The following is a 21,323-nucleotide window of genomic DNA, read 5'->3' as shown; positions in this document are numbered from 1 at the left end:
CAGTTTATAGGTGCCTTTAAAACACTGCTAGTTAATAATTTAACTTCTACACACTCAGTTGGGGCAAACTGCGAGCAAGATGACAGTAAGGCATTATTTAAACCATTAAAAACCTTGCTAAATTATAAAGAAAACGAAGCAAGCAAAGAAGACACTGATAATGTTAATGTGGATTCCGTCATAAATTGTTTCATGCAAACATCGGAAACAGAATCAATTAATAATAACGCTACCAGTAAAGAGGCAAAAAAATATGTTACTGGTTACATAATAAAAAAAACAATGAAAAAGATCTGTAAAAAATGCCATACTTGCCGAATGCATTTAATAAGCACAGTGCCTCCGAGTAATCAAGATTACATTTTAGTAAGAGACGTTACAAAAAGATCACTAAATTATCCATCGGAGGCATTGTGCGAGTTTGTAGACGATGTTTGCATTATTATCCAAGCACAACTAAATGACGGACCCCAACAAAAAGGTATAAAGAGTCTAATTAAGCAAATTGCTAATGTTTTTTGTAATTTGTCACCATTCTCTTGCGTGACGCATAAAAGAGATGTGCAGAATTTTCTAATGGATACAGTGATCAATATTATTATAGTTAGCTGGTGCACGAATGTCAACAGATTACTAAAGGGCAAAACAAATATCTGTAATAATAATGGGACAAAAATACAAGCTTTAAATTATTATAAAAAACATAATAGGAGGAAATAAACTTTTCAAATAATAAATATTATTTCATTTCACTTATACATAGGTAGGTACTAGGTACCTACTTAAGTATCGCTTTTTTCATTTTGCATTGGAAGATTTCGTTCTAGAATCTACTTTAATTTATTTATAAAATATGTTGATTTCATTTTGATGTGTAGTTTATTTATTTGTGGATTATGTAAATCTTAAGTGTATGGTCCTATTCAAAGTTACTTATTAAAACAAGACTTGACTATCGTGTTGTAATCATAGTATGCCTAGTCTTATTTTATCGAACATAACGCACGAATAAAAATTTCCATCCACAAATAAATAACAAATTACAATGTGGCCAATTCTCTTGTACACAATTTCTAAATTAAACTAAAATTGCACGTCTAAATCTATTGCTATCCCTTTCATAATGTTGCTTGCGAAAAAGGATAGCACTAGATTTATTCCTGTTAATTTAGTTTAGTTTAGAGATTGTGTACAAGAGAATCGGCCCCATAATTAATGCAATCAATGCGATCTACAATAGTATAAATATAATAAGCGACATCTAGCGTCGTAGGCGTACATAAAAAACGGCGCCATCTAGCGACGGTACGCAAAGGGAGTAAAAATAATGCAGCGCCATCTCTTAAACTAGGTACGCCTAATTTACAAAATAAAAACAGCAGTGGCACATCTATCTCTGGTATATAGTGTATTATCTATGCACAGTATTGCGCGAGACTCGGCACGCGCCGGACGTGTGATGTCCACGCACGCGATCCCCAAACGCTTACGATAAACTGCTTTCGGTAAAGTGTAATACCACGAAATATTATAGAATAATTAAACAAAAAAAATTCGGCGAAAAAACCCCTAGTTTCAGTGGAAAAAGTATTGAAAACTCCCACCGTGTAGTTGCATAACATTGCAGACCGGCGTGGAAAATGTGTTTGAAAATTTCGCATATGCATGTACGTGTGTAGAAGTGTGTTGTGCCGTCCACGCGGTCGCTTGCCCAGTCTGATTTGGACCGATTTCAGTTGAACATGCGGTTACGAAACGCTTCAAGCAAAAAGTTCGCCGAAAAAAGTTTCGCCTGACGACAGTAATCTGATAATTTCGGCCTCGGTTCGAAATTTCTTTTCGCGCGACTCGTATTTACCTGGCTCATTATCACCGTAAATATTATCGGTTACCGTTGATTTCGCAAAATATTGAGGTCACTATTGACCAATTTGTAAAAAGCAGATTTTTACAATTTCCGTAAAAAAAAATTTTTTTATTTAGTCAGTTGTAATTTTCCAAAATTTATTTTTAAAATATTTTCCTTTTTACTTTACGGGATGTGATTTTTTTATTTTTTTTGCAAAAATTCTCAAGTTTAAAATTTACTTAATTCACACAAATTTACAAATATTTATTTATTCAAAAAACTAGGTTTTGTTTAAAGCAATTCTATAATATTTTGTGGTGGAGTGCCTGTTAGTGACAGTGATCTGTGCATTTCAGTTCTCAGGGAAATACTAGATCTGTTACAGTTTGTTTGTGTTACCAGTGCTAAGTTACAGACCGCAAGTGATATCCAAGTTCTACAGGAGGATTATAGTTACATGGTTAACAATAACACGGAACCCGCGGTTGTGAAAAATACCTAACGCTGAACGGTATTTCGAAAGTGCAACCGATTGGACGACCTCTCCGCTTATAAGTAAGTTGAAATCATTAATAACCATACTTAATGTGATTTTAGCTTTAAGCTTATTAGCGTTTTAATATTACTTTTAGTAAATCTTCGTGTGATTATAAAGTAGATTGATTGGAGAAATTTTTAACAGTCTGTTAAAACTGAACTTTATTTAAAAATGTAGCAACGATTTTATATGAAAAAGTTTTTCGAGATTCATTATAAACAAATGTTGTCACTTGTCATGTTCCATTTCTGCAGATTTTTTTAAAAAAAAGTATTGAAAGTTAATTCAGAATGTAGAAATAGAAAGTGATCCAAAAACTTTACCTTTCTATTTTTCAAAAAGATTATCTAGGCTAGTTAACTGAGATGGATATTCAAAATGTAGTCAGGAATGAGTCAGGAAGGACAGAAAGATAGACCCAAAGTTTTTTTTAAATATTAGTTTTGCAAAAAATAGTAAGTAGAATAAAACCTACAATCTCCGTACGGAAAAAAATAGATACTTTGTATTGATAGTAGATTGATTGGAAAAAATAAGTAGAATAATGATAGAGTGAATTCGATGGACTGAATTCAAAATGTAGAGTCAGAAAAAGTGACCCAAATGTTTGTCGTCTGGCTGATCAGTGGTCTGTCATGCCTTCAAACAAAAACTACTGAACTGATTTCAAATGGAGATAGATTATACTGTGCACAGTTAGTTTAAGGAAAATTTTATTTTGGAAAATATAAGTAGCTAGCTGAAATAGCTACGTAAGGCCCGGTATCCACCTAAGCAGAAAGGAGATGAGATGCGTTCAATTGACCAATCAGATTCAAAATAGATGACTGAAAAAATTATTACGTCATTTTTTTTTTAATCGGATTGGTTTACTGTACCGCTTTGGTGGATACCGGGCCTTATTCGAAATAGCATTGATTTTTGTTTTTAATCATATAGTTAATACTTATTTTAATGATTAAGTTAGTCACGTAGGTAGATTTTTTTTTTTTTTTTTTTATTTATAACAAGCGTAGGTACACCAAATATTTACATTATTATTTTCTCGCCAAACTGGTGAGCCAGTTTGTTGGCTTGGTTTGTTGGATAGGTAGGTACGTACCTACTTTCCACCCGATTAATCTATTCTACGGTACTTTTGCAAATAAACGGTGAACCCCTATGTTTTTTGCGCCTGCACTCAAAAAGTAGTTTCTGAGTTGTAAAAACATCAGTTTTTTAAAATTTCTTTATCCTTGACGATAACTCAAAAAAATGTTTTTTGGGGTTAGCCGCTTTTTACCAAAAATGCATTAAGTACGAATTACGAAACTATTACGAAAATGACATCAGACATAAAATTGAGGACTTACTTAGTACATACATTGTTTAGAAAAACCTCAATAGCTCAAACGGTTAAAAAGTAGACTGAAATCGAAAAGGTAGTACGTTCCAGTGCTACCCTATGATGAATGTCGACCCTGCCTCTACTACCACAAGCTTTAGCTTATTTTATTATTATTAGGAGTGGAAATTATTAATAAAATTAAACAAGATAAAAGTTAATTTAGCAAAAAAAATGGATTTAACCACCCATTTGATATGAATTCTGAGAAATTTCTATGTCTGCAGGTGAAACTCCTAAAATAAGCTCTTCTGAATATATAGGCATGCAGGTTTCCTCACGATATGTTTTCCTTCACCGTTAAAGCAAGTGATATTTAATTAATTAAAACGCACATAACTCCGAGAAAAGTTAGAGGTGCGTGCCCGGGATCGAACCCCCGACCTCCGATTAGAAAGCGGACGTCCTAACCACTAGGCTATCACAGTTTAGGTAGCTATTAGGTAGAAGTGTAATTGTACTACATTTTAAAATTCAATGTCAATATTGGAGGGTGGAGGGGAAAGATATGTTCTCCATCAGGTGATGAATTTGAAAACTCCGAAAATTTGGAAGTCCATGCCCGGGAATCGAACCCCCGACCTTCTGATTGGACGAACCTGATGACCTTCCTGGCGCAGTAGTGAGCGCTATAGTATTATTAGTGGGAGGTCCCGGGTTCGATTCCCGGCAGGAGAAATTTGGAATTTTATAATTTCTAAATTTTGTCTGATCTGGTCTGGTCTGGTCTGGTCGGCTTCGGCCGTGGCTAGTTACCTTCCTACCGGCAAAGCTGGACTGCCAAGCGATTTAGCAACGGTACGTTGCCGTGTAGAAACCAAAGGGTGTACTATGGGTTTCATAAAAATAGCTGCCATATACCTACCCCTTCCAGGTGCGCCCGCTTCCAGGTTAGCCCGCATCATCACTTACCACCAGGTGATATTCCAGTCAAGGGCTACCTGACTTGTATCGGAATAAATAAAATAAAAAAAATTAGAAGGCGGACATCTTAACCACTGAGCTATCACGGCTCTCAATATAAGTATAGTCCGCGACAGGTTGAGATGGCAAGCGGGGTATGAGGCGGGGGGACGCCCCGCATAACCGCACGTCAGCCGCGCTCGCCCGCACCGGGTTAGCGCGGGGGCTGTGCGGGTGTGCGGGGCGTTCCCTCCCCGATTGCCATCTCAACCTGTCGCGTACTATAGGTATAGGTACCTACATGTATTTACATAGAATAAAAAGAATGTGAGATCATTATTGCAATGATTATTTTGAGCCAATAATAAGTTGTCAACCTAACAAGCGGGATGGCCCAAAATTCCCCCCTTTTGGTAAGGGCCCAAAAACGGTTCATTAAGAGTCCGGGGCCCATTTACAGGCCCACTTCTTGCTTGAGGCCAAGTTTGAAAATACTAATTGGCACCGGTGGTTTTTGTAGCTTTATTTTTGTACTAAGTTATGTGAAATTTAGGTACCTAGTGTTTGATTAACTTTTAGTTCAATAATTGTGTTATGATTAACTTATAGTCCAATCCATATACTAATATTATAAATGCGAAAGTGTGTCTGTCTGTCTGCTCGCTTTTCACGGCCCGACAGTTTAACCGATTTTGATGCTATTTGATACAGATTACCTTACATCCCGGGGAAGGCTACTTTTTATCCCGGAAAATTAAAGAGTTCCCACGGGATTTTTAAAAATCTAAATCCACGCGGACGAAGTCGCGGGCATCAGCTATTAGGTACTGTTAATAAAAGAGGTTGAAATTTCAATTCAAATTTTATTTTGTCTTTGTAGGTTTTCTTGTTCTTGTCCTTTTTTTCTTTCTTTAGAAAATAAAATAGGTAAAAATAAAATTAATAACGTTTAGTCGTTAAAAATAGGTTTACAAGGTACCTATGTGTTGCGATTTTTAAATACTATCTGTGTTGTCTACTTGTAAATAATAGGTTCAGTATCAGATAAACACTTTAGAAGAAGTCTAGAATAAAAAAAGACAATAGATATCTATTGTTGCTCCAGTTTTGTTGTCATTAATGGATGAAAGAAGCGTTCAACCTGATCTAGGCGAAAAGGTGATTAACCTGGGTTAACTAGGTCTTAGGTATTTTTCTAAATACGTCTCCGTTCATATTATTGACGCGAGTTAAATGATATTTATTATAGAATAGGAATTAAGATTTGTATATTTACTAAGTACTTAGGTACTTATTTATGTACACGATGCACTTGGCAATTCTAAACTTCAAAGTTTGGAACTTCGCGCAGAGTTGCCTTTCTACTTATCGGTATTTTACAGGATATATTTCGGAGAGTGTGTCGAAGAACTTTTCAACCTGGTTCCTCCTTCACCTTTCTACTATCGCACCGCAAGGCATCGCCAAGGTCAGCACCCGCACGTAGTGGAAATTCCACGGATACGTACGAAGCGATTTGCCTCCTCATTTCTAATTCGAACCACTAAGATTTGGAACACCCTTACAGCATCAGTTTTCCCCTCCAATTATAATTAAAAAAAAATTACTTAGGTACACTGATATTTTTAACATTCACATAAAACTAATAAAGGCCGTCGATCTTACGTATTTTGGAAGACTCTCTATTTAATAATCACTGAGAAATAATTTATTTGTGACATAGTCAAATAACATACTGGGAGATTCCTTTTTCCTTAAGTTTACAACTTGCTTGCGAATATGTTTCAAAAGAAGCAAGTTAAGTTATTAATATACCTAGTTGATACTGGCTTAGAGATAAACGATGGACGAGTCAAACAAGAAACACACGAGAAATCTCAGATCCAACCTTGAGCCATCGAAATTGCTAAACAGACGCATCTCGACGTCATAGGCTTTGCAAATATTCAGCGAACAGACTCGCCGCGTGGCGTCGTTGTCGAACCTTAGGTCTTTGTCTCTTCCAAGATACTGAAAATCAAAATATATGTAAAAAAATATTAAAAAAACGACTTCCAAAACCACTACAAAGTAAAAAATAACTTTTGTTTCTACACCTGTATGTATGTTGAAGTCGGGCGAGCTTCACGCTTTGATTTCTAGTTTCTAGCTTACTACTCTTACGAGCTTTGAAGTCTTTAAGAATGATTTAATTCTATAAATGACTAGCTTATGCCCGCGACTTCGTCCGCGTGGACTACTCAAATTTCGAACCCCTATTTTACCCCCTTAGGGGTTGAATGTTCAAAAATCATTTCTTAGCGGATGTATACGTTATAATAGCTCTCTGCATGCCAAATTTCACCCCGATCCGTCCAGTTTGAGCTGTGCGTATATAGTCAGCTTTTCCTTTTATTAACCGACTTCAAAAAAAGGAGGAGGTTCTCAATTCGTTGAAATCTTTTTTTTTTATGTATATTCCCCGATTACTCGAAGACGCCTGGACCGATTTTGAAAATTCTTTTTTTGTTTGAAAGGGTATACTTCAAAGTTGGTCCCATTTAAATTTGGTGAAGATCTGATGAACATCTTCGAAGATATATACTGGAACTCCTCAACGGATAAGACTAAATTGCTCGCGATCAGTGTAATAGCTTAGTAAACAGTAGATTTTTAACCAGTCATAGCATAATTCCATGGGGCCACTAAAAATTGTGAAATAAAGTTTTTTTACAAAAAAAATAAAAACCGACTTCGATACACAAACACTAAAAATTGAAAAATAATTTAATTTATTACCGAATACATTATGTATACAAGAGTTAATATAGTTCCATAATAATATTTTTTGGGGTCGGTGCCAATGAGGTGCCATTGTGGAGTCTCATAAAAATATGAAGTCTAGACGATTCGCGCAGCTAAAGCTAATTGGCACCGGCACCAAAAAGTATTATTATGGAACTATATTAACTCTTGTATACATAATATATTCGGTAATAAATTAAATTATTTTTCAATTTTTAGTGTTTTATATATAAAGTACTGAAAGTACTGATTGCTTCCATGCATTGTCATGATTTTTTCGATTCACAAAATGATTTAATTCTATAAATCCACTGATAAGAGGCCGCCCACCTACTGATAATATACAAACTAAAAACACGGTTTCATATATATTTACACTCGATCCAAAACTGTAGAGTTGTTTGTCCCTGCTATTTATAGTTGCAAAGAAATTTTCCTCCGAGGTCATTGTTTTATTGTAGCATAACATATACATATAGATATATAGCACGTATATTCTCAGACGATACGTCTGTCTCTGCATGAATGTAGCATTTACATTACATAATATCGGTTCACACGACGGACACGTTTTTACCCGACTCTAGGCGTACGTGCGACTGAAAAAAATCGGTCAAATACGAGTCGGATTCGCACAGAAAGGGTTCCGTACCAACGTACACGAAATAACGCTTTAAAAAAAATCATGGCGGCAGTTTTGAAATTTCTAGTAGGTATTTGTTGCTAATATAGAAAATACCTACACATTATGTGAAAATTTCAGGTCTCTATCTGTTATGATTCATGAAATATAAACCGCTGACAGACTGACGGACGGACAGCGGAGACTTAGTAGGTAATTGGGTCCCGTTGGTACCTACCCTTCAGGAAAGAGTGATTCTACCCGAATTTCCCTTTTCCAAAAAAACGGATATTCATATAGCCAATTTGCTCCAAACGCGCCCTAGTCTGAAAAGAAGCCCACAACGCCCACAACAATCTCAGCCTGGTGTTCTTTTCACTTTACAGTTGTTATAGCATAGCCCAGCTGTGATACGTCAGTCAGTTCACATCTGAGTGTTATCACTAATCAGTTATCACTACACAACCTACAACACATCTAACTAGCACTGATTTGATTGTGATAAGAAAAGAAAGCATACAACGATAGCGCAAGTAAAGCCATGGTCACACATGACGCGTGGTGTCAGCGACTCGAGCCTGCTGATTCACTAACTCAGTGTTCACTTATTCACGGAATGATAACCACTTAGCTCACTTGACATTTATTTTTATTACATAGAAGGTTTTCTACGAAAATTATTTTAATACCAATCAGTGAAACAGCAATGTAGAACCACCTATTGTCAAATGAGCTCGATGGCTTTCATTCAGTGTTATACACTGCGTTAGCGAATCACCGTGATGAACGCTGTTAAAATGGCGATGGCAACACACTTCTCTATTCTGATTTTATTTATATTATTCTAGATTCGTCAGCCTTGATTTAGTGTTATAAAAACCCGTGGGAACTCTTTGATCTTAATACATAAAAATTAAACTAGGGTTTTAGACACATTATATACATTTAGAAAATCACGTCGATTTGTAGCTTCGTTTACCCGGATCTCCTTCTTATAAGGCTACACCGCTGACTGCGCGAGGGAGGTCGTCAAAAGCCGTGTAGCCGTGTTACCGTCGGGCGTCGTGTTTGACCAGGCCCTTAACTATTATCAGTCCCTTCCACTATCTGCCCCCCTTTACTATCAGTTACCAAAAACTGACGGAAGCGCGGGTTAGTGAAAACTTTAAGATTAACTAGTTAAAACATCTGAGATTTTTGTATGCCCCATACAAATAGTAAAAACTAGCTGATGCCCGTGACTTCGTACGCTTGAATTTAGGTTTTTAAAAATCCCGTGGGAACTTTTGATTTCCCGAGATTAAAAGTAGCCTATGCCACTCTCCAGTCTCCAGGTATTTAACTATAACCATGCAAAAAATCACGCCGATCCGTTGGTCCGAAGCGATTGCAGGATAAACCAACAAACAAACACACTTTCGTATTTATTATATGGGTAGTGACTAGTGATAGCCTAGTGGTTAAGACGACAGTCTGCTATTGCAGGTCCGGGGTTCGGTGACGGGTAACTTTGCGGAGTTTTTTTTTTTTTTTTTTTTAAAAAGAATATTAGCCATGTTAAATGACTAATATTCCCCTTTCCTCTCCAACTAAGCGTGAAGCTTGTGCTAGGAGTAGGTACGACAATAGTGCAACTGGCGGGGTTTGAACCGTCGACCTTTCGGTTTTCAGTCCACTCCTTTACCAGTTGAGCTATTGAGGCTCTAATGAGAGTTATGTGCGTTTTACTGTCAAACAGTTAAATTATTAGTTACTTGCTTTAGCGGTAAAGGAAAATATCGTCAATGCTCGAGTTCTGCGTAATGTTCTCAAATGTTAGCCAGCGTGGTGGACTATGGCCTAAGTCCTTTTCATTTTGAGTGGAGACCCGTTTTTGGTAGTGCGTTAGTAATAATGACCCTGAAAAAGAAAAAGTAAGTACAAATTTACGATAGAAGCTTATAAAGTTTTGTTTTACTGAATTTTATATTGGTATAAAAAGTCACGATTAAAAGTTAACATGGTTAACACAATACCTCTCTCGTGGCCCACAGTCGGGTAAAAGAGGGTCTGGGCCGGTCGCGTTAATCTGGGTTAACAGTCTACGGCAATTTGGCACAGGATGGTAACTTTAGTATGATTCGACGAGGGTTACCACAAGTTTTTTTTTAAATAGAGATAGCGAGCAAACGAGCAGGCGGGTCACCTGATGTTAAGTGATTACCGCCGCCCATCAACATTTGCAGCACCAGAGGAACCGCCGATGCGTTGCCGGCCTTTTAGGAATTTGTTGGTCCGCCCCTTGAATAACCCCATCTTGTACTCTAGTGGGAACACCGCCGATGGGAGTTGGTACCACACGTCACATTAACAAGTCCTGAAAAAAGGCTTATTTCTACTGAAAATACCCGATAATGTGGCTTATAGTACGCGGCAGAAACTAATGTACATCAGCCTTTCGAATGACATTGCGGCTTTGTAGAGCGTTGTCTCTGTCACTCATACCTATATTATGACGTTTTGTCGGTCTCAACGACAGATACGAAAGTTTTACAACTCATTTTAATAAATAACCATGATAATTTTTTTATTTTATTTTATAGAGGTACCTACTACTTTTTTTTACATTCAATTGAGATATAAAATCTATCTATTTTAGGTTAACAAGTCTATAAAATAATTAAATAAACTTCTCTTAAAAACTTAAAACTCGAATAAATTAAACTAAATCTATTAATAATGATGCAGTTTATGATTAATCTGGCTTATGCTCGCGACTTCGTCCGCGTGGACTACATAAATTTCAAACCCCTATTTCACCCCCTTGTGGGTTGAATTTTCAAAAATCCTTTCTTAGCGGATACCTACGTTGTAATAGCTATCTGTATGCCAAATTTCAGCCCGATCCGTCCAGTAGTTTGAACTGTGCGTTGATAGATCAGTCAGTCAGCCAGTCAGTCAGTCACCTTTTCCTTTTATATATTAAGATACTTCGAAATTCTGAAAAGTGCCTAAAAGTCCTGACATGTCCGCACAAAATTCTAACGTCTGGTAACCCTATTTTCAAATGACCTGCTCGCTTGGTGCAATGCGATTACTTGCAATTTTATACAGGCAATTTGGTTAGTTGAGTTAGTCAGTTAGTTAGGTCTTGTTGGACCAATTTAATAAAGATCATTCTCTAAACAAACCTTATGTCTAACTTTTTAATTTAGGTTACTTCTTCTAGGTTTCTTCTTTCTCGTGAACTAACTGACTGACTTGTCAACGTATATCTGCAGCTCAAACCCGTTGGGTAAGTACTCGTATCTGTAAAATTGGGACTTACTAACTACGTTATAGCAGTTTATGTCTACAGATAACGTGTCACTAAGAAAGAATTTTGAGAAATTCTTTCGAGGTCTTTAGAATGCCTACCTATTATTATAAATGCCAAAGTGTGTTTGTTTATTGGTTTGTTAATTTGTTGATTTGTCCTTCAATCACGTCGCAACGGTGCAACGGATTGACGTGATTTTTTGCATGGGTATAGATAAAGACCTAGAAAGTGACATAGGTTACTTTTTATCCCGGAAAATCAAAGAGTTCCCACGGGATTTTTAAATAACCTAATTCCACGCAACATCGCGGGCATCAACTAGCACGTTATAAATAACGTGCCACTAAGACGAATTATAAGAAATTCTTTCGAGGTCTTTAGAATACCTATACCTAGCCTATAAAGCTAGAATATAATAGAGATAATGTTCAGGGCTGAGGTCAGAAACCTGCACTTTGCCTGTTCATATATCTAGGGCCATTCCCTTATCTTATCACTGAAGCTCTACATTTTCACCAGTGCATTCTTATCATTTAACTACAGTTGTTTCAAGGGTTAAATTGTTTTATTTATTTAGGCCATCAACGATACGATTATGAAACCTAATTATATTGGCCACCAAATTGTTCTAACGAAACCTGTTTGGAATTTTGAGATGAAGATAAAGATCTTTTGATAATACCTAAAGCTATTTCTTAATTAGTCAAAGATTTAACCACTTATTCTGTGAGTACCACATCCGCGACTTTGCCCGCGTGGACTACACAAGTTTCAAACCCCTATTTTACCCCTTTAGGGGTTGAATTTCCAAAATACCTTTCTTAGCGGATGTCTATATCGTAATAGCTATCTGCATGCCAAATTTCAGCCCCATCCGTTAAGTGGTTTGAGCTGTACGTTGATAGATCAGTCAGTCAGTCAGTCAGCTTTTCCTTTTATATATTTCCTAATAATAGATCATCATCATCATCATCATCAGCCGATAGTCCGAAGTCCTCTGCTGAACATTATAGGTCTCTTGTAGAGAGTTCCACACGCCAGTCTTGCACCACGCCATCCAGCGGCTCCCTGCGACTCGTCTGATGTCGTCCGTCTACCTAGTGGGGGGTCTTCCAACACTGCGTCTTCCGGTGCGAGGTCGCCATTCCAGCACGTTCCTTGAGACCCGTCGTCTATCGGGTTTTTCGAGCAATTTGCCCTGCCCATTGCCACTTCAGCTTTGCAACCCGTTTAGTTAAGTCGGTTACTCTAGTTCTCCTACGGATCTCCTCATTTCTGATTTGGTCTCGTAGAGAAACTCCAAACATAGCCCTCTCCATTCACCCGCTGAGTGACTCTGAGCTAATGACTAGCTATGTATAGATTGTATAGTCATTAAGTAAAAATGGTTTAAATAGTTTGAGGTGTCGCTAGTATTTTCCATTAATTGTATTTCCCAATAGGTATCGCATTGGAATGGCACATAACTTATATTGTACCTATTTCTAAATCGTGCTGCTTGTCTGTCTATAAACAAGTGTATGTGCGGTAATTGGATAAGTTGTACAATGTGACATTATAAATCTTTGCGAGACAGTTCAGAGAACACATTACCCTCCTTCTGGTGCGGTCGGCTAAATGGGATACTTTAGTGCCTTTGCGTCTAACGACATTTTGCCTCTACCTCTAATTTTTTATATGCTAGATACAGTGATAGGATTATCTGCTAGATACAGTGATAGGATTATCTGCTAGATACAGTGATAGGATTATCTGCTAGATACAGTGATAGGATTATCTGCTAGATACAGTGATAGGATTATCTGCTAGATACAGTGATAGGATTATCTGCTAGATACAGTGATAGGATTATCTGCTAGATACTAGAAACTTTGACGATCATCATTCCTTAAACGACGTTAGCCCGACCAGTTTCAGCGACAACAGTCGCGCAGTCTTAACCGCAACGCGTGCGCGAACTAACTACCTTTGAAAAAGGACCCCGGATGGGTTCGAAACTAGTCGGGCTAACGTCGACTAAACACGTGAGTATAGCCGGGTGAGAGATATTAGGTATATATTATGAAAATCACTCGCTATAGTTGAAACGCTAAAATTCCTTAAACGGTCATATTTCGATGGTAAAAGGTAGTTTTTTTTTACAAAAACCCATCGAAAAAATAATAATGCTAATTTCTTCATTGCTTTCTCATTCCAAGCATGGTTACCTTTAGAATTTTGTAGTGAATAAGAGGCCAATTCATCTAAGAGAGAAATCTCAACGATATTAATACGCAGAGTTATTTAAACAAACAAACAAACATCCAAAATCAATATCGCATGAGAAGTCAATTAACCTCGATCTCGGCCCATTAAAGTGTCGCCCGGAGATACACAAAATTACGGATTAAAATATATTGCACAATCATTTTAAGAAATTTTGCGTAGCAAGTACTTAAACTTAAATATCACTTGTGAAAACATCAAAACCCGCATGCCTAAGAAGAGAGTTCTCCATAATGTTCTCAAAGACGTGTGAAGTCTGTCAATCCGCACTGGGTCAGCATGGCAGACTATGGCCTAAACCCTTCTGATTTTGAGAGGAGATCCGGTTTCAGTAGTAGGCCGGCGATCATAATAATGATAATAACATAAGTAGCTAAGATGGTACCTAAGTAAGCGGTGTGGTGATACCCTAGGGGCCTAGGGGCCCAGGGGCCTAGACCTCGGCCTCCTACTCGAGGGACCTCGGCAATCGGCATGCCTGAGAGTTCTCCATAATGTTCTCGGAGGTATATCCTTCTTCTGTGTGGATTTAGGGTTTCATTTTATTTGAGAAAACTCTAGAGAATTTAATTTTTCGGGATAAAAAGTAGCCCATGAGACTCTCCAATACCATACAAAAAAAAATATTTCGCTCCGTTGTTCCGTTAAGACGTCATTGAAGGACGAACCGACTAACAAACACACTCACACATATTAGTTATAATAGTAATAGAATCAGTTTATAGGTAGTAGTTTATGCTAGATTTTCATCAAAACCTATAATTCCGTCTACCTAACTAAACGTTACGGCACATACGTGATCGCTCGTGAATTTCAGCAGAGTGGTTAGTATGAGATAATATTACAATTTACATCTCACTAACGGTAATCGAATTCGAATTCGAACGCCGAAACACTTTAGCGTTAAAGCTCTTTTTGTCCATTTATCTACAGCCAGAGCCTCAGACAAAAATCTTGTGAAATTTAGGTATATTTTCATCCTCATCATCATCATTATCAGCCGATAGACGTCCACGGCTGGACATAGGACACACAAACACACACACACACACAGATAACATGGACTTCCACGCACATAATATTTTCTTTAGCTCTTTAGTTTAGTTAGTATGTTAGTTAGTAGTAGTTAGCTTTGTACTCACCGAGCTGGAGACCCTGTTTTCCGAGACACAGTTTCTACTAGTTCGGAAAACAGGTGCACAGTATTGTTTTGGTAAGAATTTTATAATAATTAGTTTTAAGGTACGTGTATAGGTCTCTTGTAGGGAATTCCACTCGCCACGGTCTTACGCCGCCGCCATCCAGCGGCATCCTGTGACTCGTTTGATGTCATTCTGTGCACCTATAGCACTATAGTGTCTTCCAACGCTGCACTTTCCGGACCGCGGTTACCATTCCAGCATCTTGGGACTCTTGCTATGCTCTGGCCATTGCCACTTCAGCTTCGCAACACGTTGAGCTACGTCGGTTACTCTGGTTTTCCTACGGATCTGCACTGTTCGAAAACTTTGGTCTTTTGGGGCATTTTGGACAAGAAGATTATTATTATTATTTATTTATTTATTATTTAATTAGAACGGCCATAAAGCCAATTACACTAATTAAACAACGAGTACAAACTAACATAAACATACATACAAAAATTGTTAAAATTATAAATTTTAAAAAGCAAAATTATAAATTTTCACAAAAGTGCAAAATCTGACCCATGAGGTCAGCCCATTTGTCAGCAAATATGTCACAGCGAGGGGACTCCTTCAGCAGCGCGTTGAGTGCAGCCAAAGTGCGCGGTATGGGTGACCTGGATATCTCGACGCTTCCCGAACGCTGCCCAGCAGAGCTGGACGTTCTGTTCTGACGTTGTTGTCTTTTTGACGTTCGATTTCTATCGCCGTTGTTGAGATGTGAGATCTCACACTAAGCTCCCAGGTGCCGCGTCGCGTCGCTGCGCTAGAGCCCGGCGCGCTATTTATACCCCAACGTCAATCGCTTGTCACGCCGGAGATTTCACAATTGGTGTAAATGGCCGCACCGCCGACGACCGATTTTTTATAGGGCTTGCTCTTGTTAATTACTACGTCTATTTAGTTAGGTAGGAATGACTAGCGAAGACATAATGAAACAGATAAATATAACAAATCTCAAATGATATTATAAAAAAATATGTGACTATAAAGTTTATAAGAAAGCTCGTTCACTCAACGGGCGATGATGAGAGAAATGGATTTCAATTTAGAAAAAAATTTAGAAGGTATCACAGCGCATAAGTAAGCTAATTGAATTAATTATTAATTAAACATTTGAATAAAGTGACATTTTATACGCCTAGATTGCCATAGACTATACTAACATGACCGATGGAGCCTTAGCGAAACTAGATTCACTTTTCATTTGAGATCGGCTTCTTTGATGATGGTCTAGCTAGAACAGATGATTCTCTCACCGACTAGAGATCAGCTGTTCAATTCCAAAAAACCTGCATCAATCATCATTACAATCGCAATTATTGCGCTTGGTTGAAATTAAGGTATCGTTGTTGCAACTGTGCATTCTAGCCAATAGTGTGCGAGCATCAACCAATCAGGGGTGATTGCGATTGTGACATTGTAGCTGTCATTCTACCGTAATCGAGCATTCTTGGGATGACTTTTGTCCAACTGTGGGTCTTTAACATTTGTCGTACAAACCCTGTAGGTAAAAGCCAGTATCCGGTCAAGCAAGTTGAAAATTGAAACAATTTTTCAAGCAAATCTTTATAATTAACAAAGCTCCCTTTTTATACTATTGTTAATGATTCGTGCTTTTTTAAATAATATTGGTTATGTTTTGAATTTGACAATATTCCCTTTTCTCCTTTAATTTATAATGATGTTTTCAACTAATTGAGATTTTTATGCACTATTGTTGAAAATAACAAACATTGAAATTAAATCATGTGAAAATATTAGTTGCTTATCGACGACATTGTCGATGTTATTTTTATTTGAAACACAATCAGCCCGTTGTTTCATTTATTGCGAGTTTGCCGTCTACCTTATTCTTTTAGTCTGTGAAAAATGCATTAACTAGAAAACAGAGCTCTGGTTTTTCTTCGGAAAGTTACCCAAATGACGGTAACCGGAAAACCGGTGATTTGGTTGACGATCAATCTCATTGATATGTTAACTGGACTCAGTCGACTTGATGACAAGTGGTAGAATGTATCCATGTAAAGATTATGTTGATTTTTCTTTGGAAATATACCGTAACTTGGTGGTGTCTCGTCAGATTGAGAAGAATTTAGGTCAGAGTTCACCATACTGGTCAAGTGCGGATTGGCAGACCTCACACACCTGTGACAACATTATGGAGAACTCTCCAGCATGCAGGTTTCCTCACGATGTTTTCCTTTTTCACGTGATATTTAATTGTTTTTAAAATGTACATTACCATTAATTTAAGTAATTAATTTAATGTAAACAGTAATTCTCGATATATAAGTGAACTGTTGTGTTCTTTATTGAGAAATAAATGTCTTTAAACCGAAAATGCGTGTATCTCCGAAAAGTGCCTGTCCGGGATCGAACCTTTATCTTCTGGGCTCTCCCCGCTTCAAAAATAAAAAATAAAATCAAAAATTATTGTTTACTCTCTTTTGTACAAAATAAAGTTTACTCTATCTCTTTCACTCATTATGGACAATACTAGCTTATGCTCGCGACTTCGTTCGTGTGGACTACACAAATTTCAAACCCCTATTTCACCCCCTTAGGGGTTGAACTTTCAAAAATCCTTTCTTAGCGGATGCCTACATCATAATAGCTATCTGCATGCCAAATTTCAGACCGATCCGTCCAGTAGTTGAGCTGTGCGTTGATAGATCAGTCAGTCAGTCAGTCAGTCATCTTTTCCTTTTATATTATTTAGATAATACCTGTTGCCCAGCCAATCAAGTAACCAAGTAGGTACATAAGTGTATATGCTTCACATTTTGGCTCCTTTAAAAGAATATTTTAAATAAGTAAGAATGTCTCTTACTGGAATTCGCATTTGTCACCGTGCGGTTTTAAAACAATCTTTTTTAAAGTTTAGGACTTTAGGTAAAACATACATAAATTTAGGACTTTAGGTAAAACATACATAAGTTAACATTCCCTGGGAACGGGGACGGGCGCTAATGTGGGACGCAACTTGCGTTGACACATTGGCCCCGTGTCACATCAGGAAGACAGCATCAAGACCGGGAGCCGCAGCAGAAACAGCTGAAAACGGCAAGCGGCGCAAGTATACCTCTCTTATAGAGAGTTACATTTTTGTGCCGTTTGCCGTGGAGACCCTGGGGCCATGGAGTCTTAGTGCTAAAAAATTTTTACGAGACATTTCACCGCGATTAATAGCCTCAACTGGTGACAGAAGGGCTGGCTCATTTTTTGCGCAGCGGATCAGCCTGGCTGTCCAGCGCGGAAATGCAGCCAGTATTCTTGGCACCATTCCACGCGGTCATGATTTATATAGTAATTAGATAAGGCTAGCTTTAAGTTTTATTGTATTAAAAAAAAAAGAAACAAGCTGTTAGACAGTTTTTCATAGCCAACATAATTAAACATACATAAAGTTTAGGACTTTATGTAAAACATACATAAAGTTTAGGACTTTATGTAAAACATACATAAAGTTTAGGACTTTAGGTAAAACATACATAAAGTTAAAGAGAAGCGGAGCCTGATTTATGTCTCAATTTGAATGGAAGCTGGAGATGTTTGATACGAGGTAGGTAGGTAGGTACATAATTAGGTCTTTAAACGACCACTTAGTATTCTTGATACACCTCACTGATAAGGAGAGTTTAGTGTCCCTCAAGATGGATATAAAATGGCTGCTTAAAATATAATGAGTTTTACTCAATATTGATAAACGAAATTGTTTTTAATGTAGTTTTGACGACTAGAGATCGACAGACAGACAAAGTAAATGGGTGTTTGAATTTTGTTATCCTATTACTAAGTGAGTGTTGGTTTGTTGGTCCTTCAATCATGTCGCAATGGAGCAAAAGGATCGACGTCATTTTTTGCATGGAGAGTAACATAGATAGGTATATAGGCTATTTTTTTATGCATGAAAAAAATCAAATCGATTCGTTGCTCCGTTGCATTGCGGCGTGATTGAAGGATAAAGAGACAAACAAACATACTTCTGCATTTATAATGTTATACTAGCCGATGCCCGCGACTTCGAATTGATTAAGAGTTTTTTAAATCCCATTGGTAGGATCCTGAATTCCGAACCGGTCGTACTGTCAATGGTTGCGTAAGAGTTGTTCTAACAGTCAAATTTTGATTTTTTTGATTTTGATTTCCAGGATTTCTAATAGTTTGAACCTACAATGTAAGAAGGTAACAGACAGACAGACACATTTTTGCATTTATAATATTAATTTATTATAAGTATTGATTTGGATTTAACTATACATAGGTACCTCAGTCTAAAAGTTTTCCGGTTTCACACTTTGCCTCAATTTTCTGGCCAATTAAAAATAATAACCTTAGTACGGAACCTTGTAGCATAACGATGTACTTTTTGGCGGTAAAACATTTCTACAAGGAGTCCAAGCGTGCCTTCGGGCGAAATTCGTTTTTAAAGATTTACGGGCCAAATTAAATTACAGAGTACTTTTATCTCTTAATTTTCATTATCTTGTTCTAAGAAAGTAATACATATTGTAAAGAAAGAAGCGCTTTTGGCCATCATTGTTTCGAAAAAGTTCGAAAACATTTTTAAAAAAATATCCGGCCAAGTGCGAGTCAGACTCGCGCATCGAGAGTTTACCACAGTCGTAAGTTTTCGACATTTTGCACGACTATTATGCATAAAAATAAATAAAAATCTGTTTTAGAATGTAAAAATTAAACCCCTTTCACGTGATACCCTCACTATGTAATGGTATGTAAATCTTATTTTAAAAGTTGAAAATACAAAATATTTTTTCATTAACACATTTTATTTTATTTTTTGTGATATAACCACAAATTCACGGTTTTCGGATTTTTTCCCCTTACCTGCCCATGGTTCTAGGTCATCGGGAAGATTTCTTGACAGACACGACATACAGACAACCAAGTGATCCTATAAGGGTTCCTTTTTAGGTACGGAACCCTAGAAACATCTTTGTCGTGTGTTATTTTTTGTATAAGGTACGCTTTCAAAAGAAACAAAAGCCAAATCCTAGACTCCCCGACTATAAGAGGCCCGGCTGACATCTTCAACACTATAAACTATCGCTGCAAATAGACATGAACGTATTAAAACCTAGGTTCACGTCTGAGAGATCAATAGAAACGGATCAATATTTGCAGATCCATTTTACGCATCGTTTAAGCCTCGTGTCGAGTTAGGTATGCTAGGTGTAGGTACTAGGTATAGGTATATAAGATGGAAAAATTGGTCTATCATAGATAATACTGTCATCCAAAACGCAACCGGCCAGGCCAGTTTAAGTGTGCGAAATTTGGAACTAAGTGTCTAGGTTGAAATAATTTTTAAGTTAAGTGTTCCGTATAAACTACTTAGTTATACTTACGTAATTAAAACATTTAATTATTAAGAGTTTAAATACATAATGTATTTTCTGTATACGTACAATAATAATGCAAAAGAGTTCTAAAACAATGTTAAAAGTTAGATTTGAAAAAAGTTTATTTTTAGATAATTCGATAGCTGAGAAACTAAATCCAATAACATTATTTAACATTGTTTAGAATTTAGGTACCTACTGTGACTTTATACACATATGTAAGTAAAAATAAAGTTAATTCTAAAAAAAACAAAAAAAAAAATAGTTTTGATTTATCTGATAGTATTATTTTATTATTAATATTTTAATTTAGTTTGAATTTAAAATGTTTTATTTCCGATTATGTTTTGGATTTCTGCTGCCGGAAAAAAGTGCCGAAGGCCCAGGAACGAAAAGGCTCAAAATATGATTGAACCAGTATATTTAGTAGCTACATACGAGTACCTAGACTAGTAAATCAAGTTTTCAGGTAGGTTATTCCAATACAAGTGTTCAAGATAAGCAATTACAGTATTTGGAGAATTAGATTTAATTTTTCTAAATCTATTTTCTCGTTGGAAGTTTTTATTACACCGTGCCGAACTCTAAAAACAGGTTGGATCTAAAACTAAATATCCGCTATTCGAAATACGTTAGGCAATTTTATAGTGCCTAGTCGAAGTTTATGTGAGATATCTATGATACAACCGTGATTTGGCAGAAATTATCCACAGGCAGTTTTTAGTCTTTTTTGTAGGCTTTTCTGGAAATAATTATTTCTGTTAGGTCATTGACTGGCCAATTCTCAGTAACCATAAAACTGATCGCATACTTGACGCCAGGCGCAAAAGCCGCATAAGTATTTATGTCGAACACAAGGCATTTTTACCAAATTACGGTAGGGTCTCGTTCCTATTGTTGAGGAAATATAAAGCTATTTACGTGAAAGCCAATAACGACCGTCAAACAGAAAATGGTTGCTAGTTTTTCATTAAAAAAGAAAAGTTTATATATAAAAATCTAGCAAACGAGCAGATAAGTCGCCTGATGTTAAGTGATTACCATCTCTGCCCATAAATATTTTCAGCACCACAGGAACCGCCAATGTATTTCCGGCTTTTCAGGATTTTTTAAAGAATATCAGCCATGTT

General features: G+C 36.9%; 1 protein-coding gene across 4 annotated transcripts in view; it reads left to right on the top strand.

Moving 5' to 3' along the window:
- The first annotated feature begins 1,432 nt into the window (after nucleotides 1-1,432).
- The window catches only part of bnl (branchless), a 258,684-nt gene continuing 238,793 nt past the window's right edge, over nucleotides 1,433-21,323 (top strand). For 2 of the 4 annotated variants that reach the window (XM_069505665.1, XM_069505662.1), the window contains exons 1-2: nucleotides 1,433-1,505; nucleotides 2,206-2,408. The gene's annotated coding sequence lies outside the window, so the exon portion shown is untranslated. The other 2 variants (XM_069505663.1, XM_069505664.1) reach the window with 2 other exon arrangements.

The sequence above is a fragment of the Maniola hyperantus genome, chromosome 21 (genome assembly GCF_902806685.2).
Source record: "Maniola hyperantus chromosome 21, iAphHyp1.2, whole genome shotgun sequence".
Classification (NCBI taxonomy): domain Eukaryota; kingdom Metazoa; phylum Arthropoda; class Insecta; order Lepidoptera; family Nymphalidae; genus Maniola; species Maniola hyperantus.
Note: the sequence above shows the minus strand (reverse complement) of the source record. Positions and strands in the feature narration are given on the sequence as shown.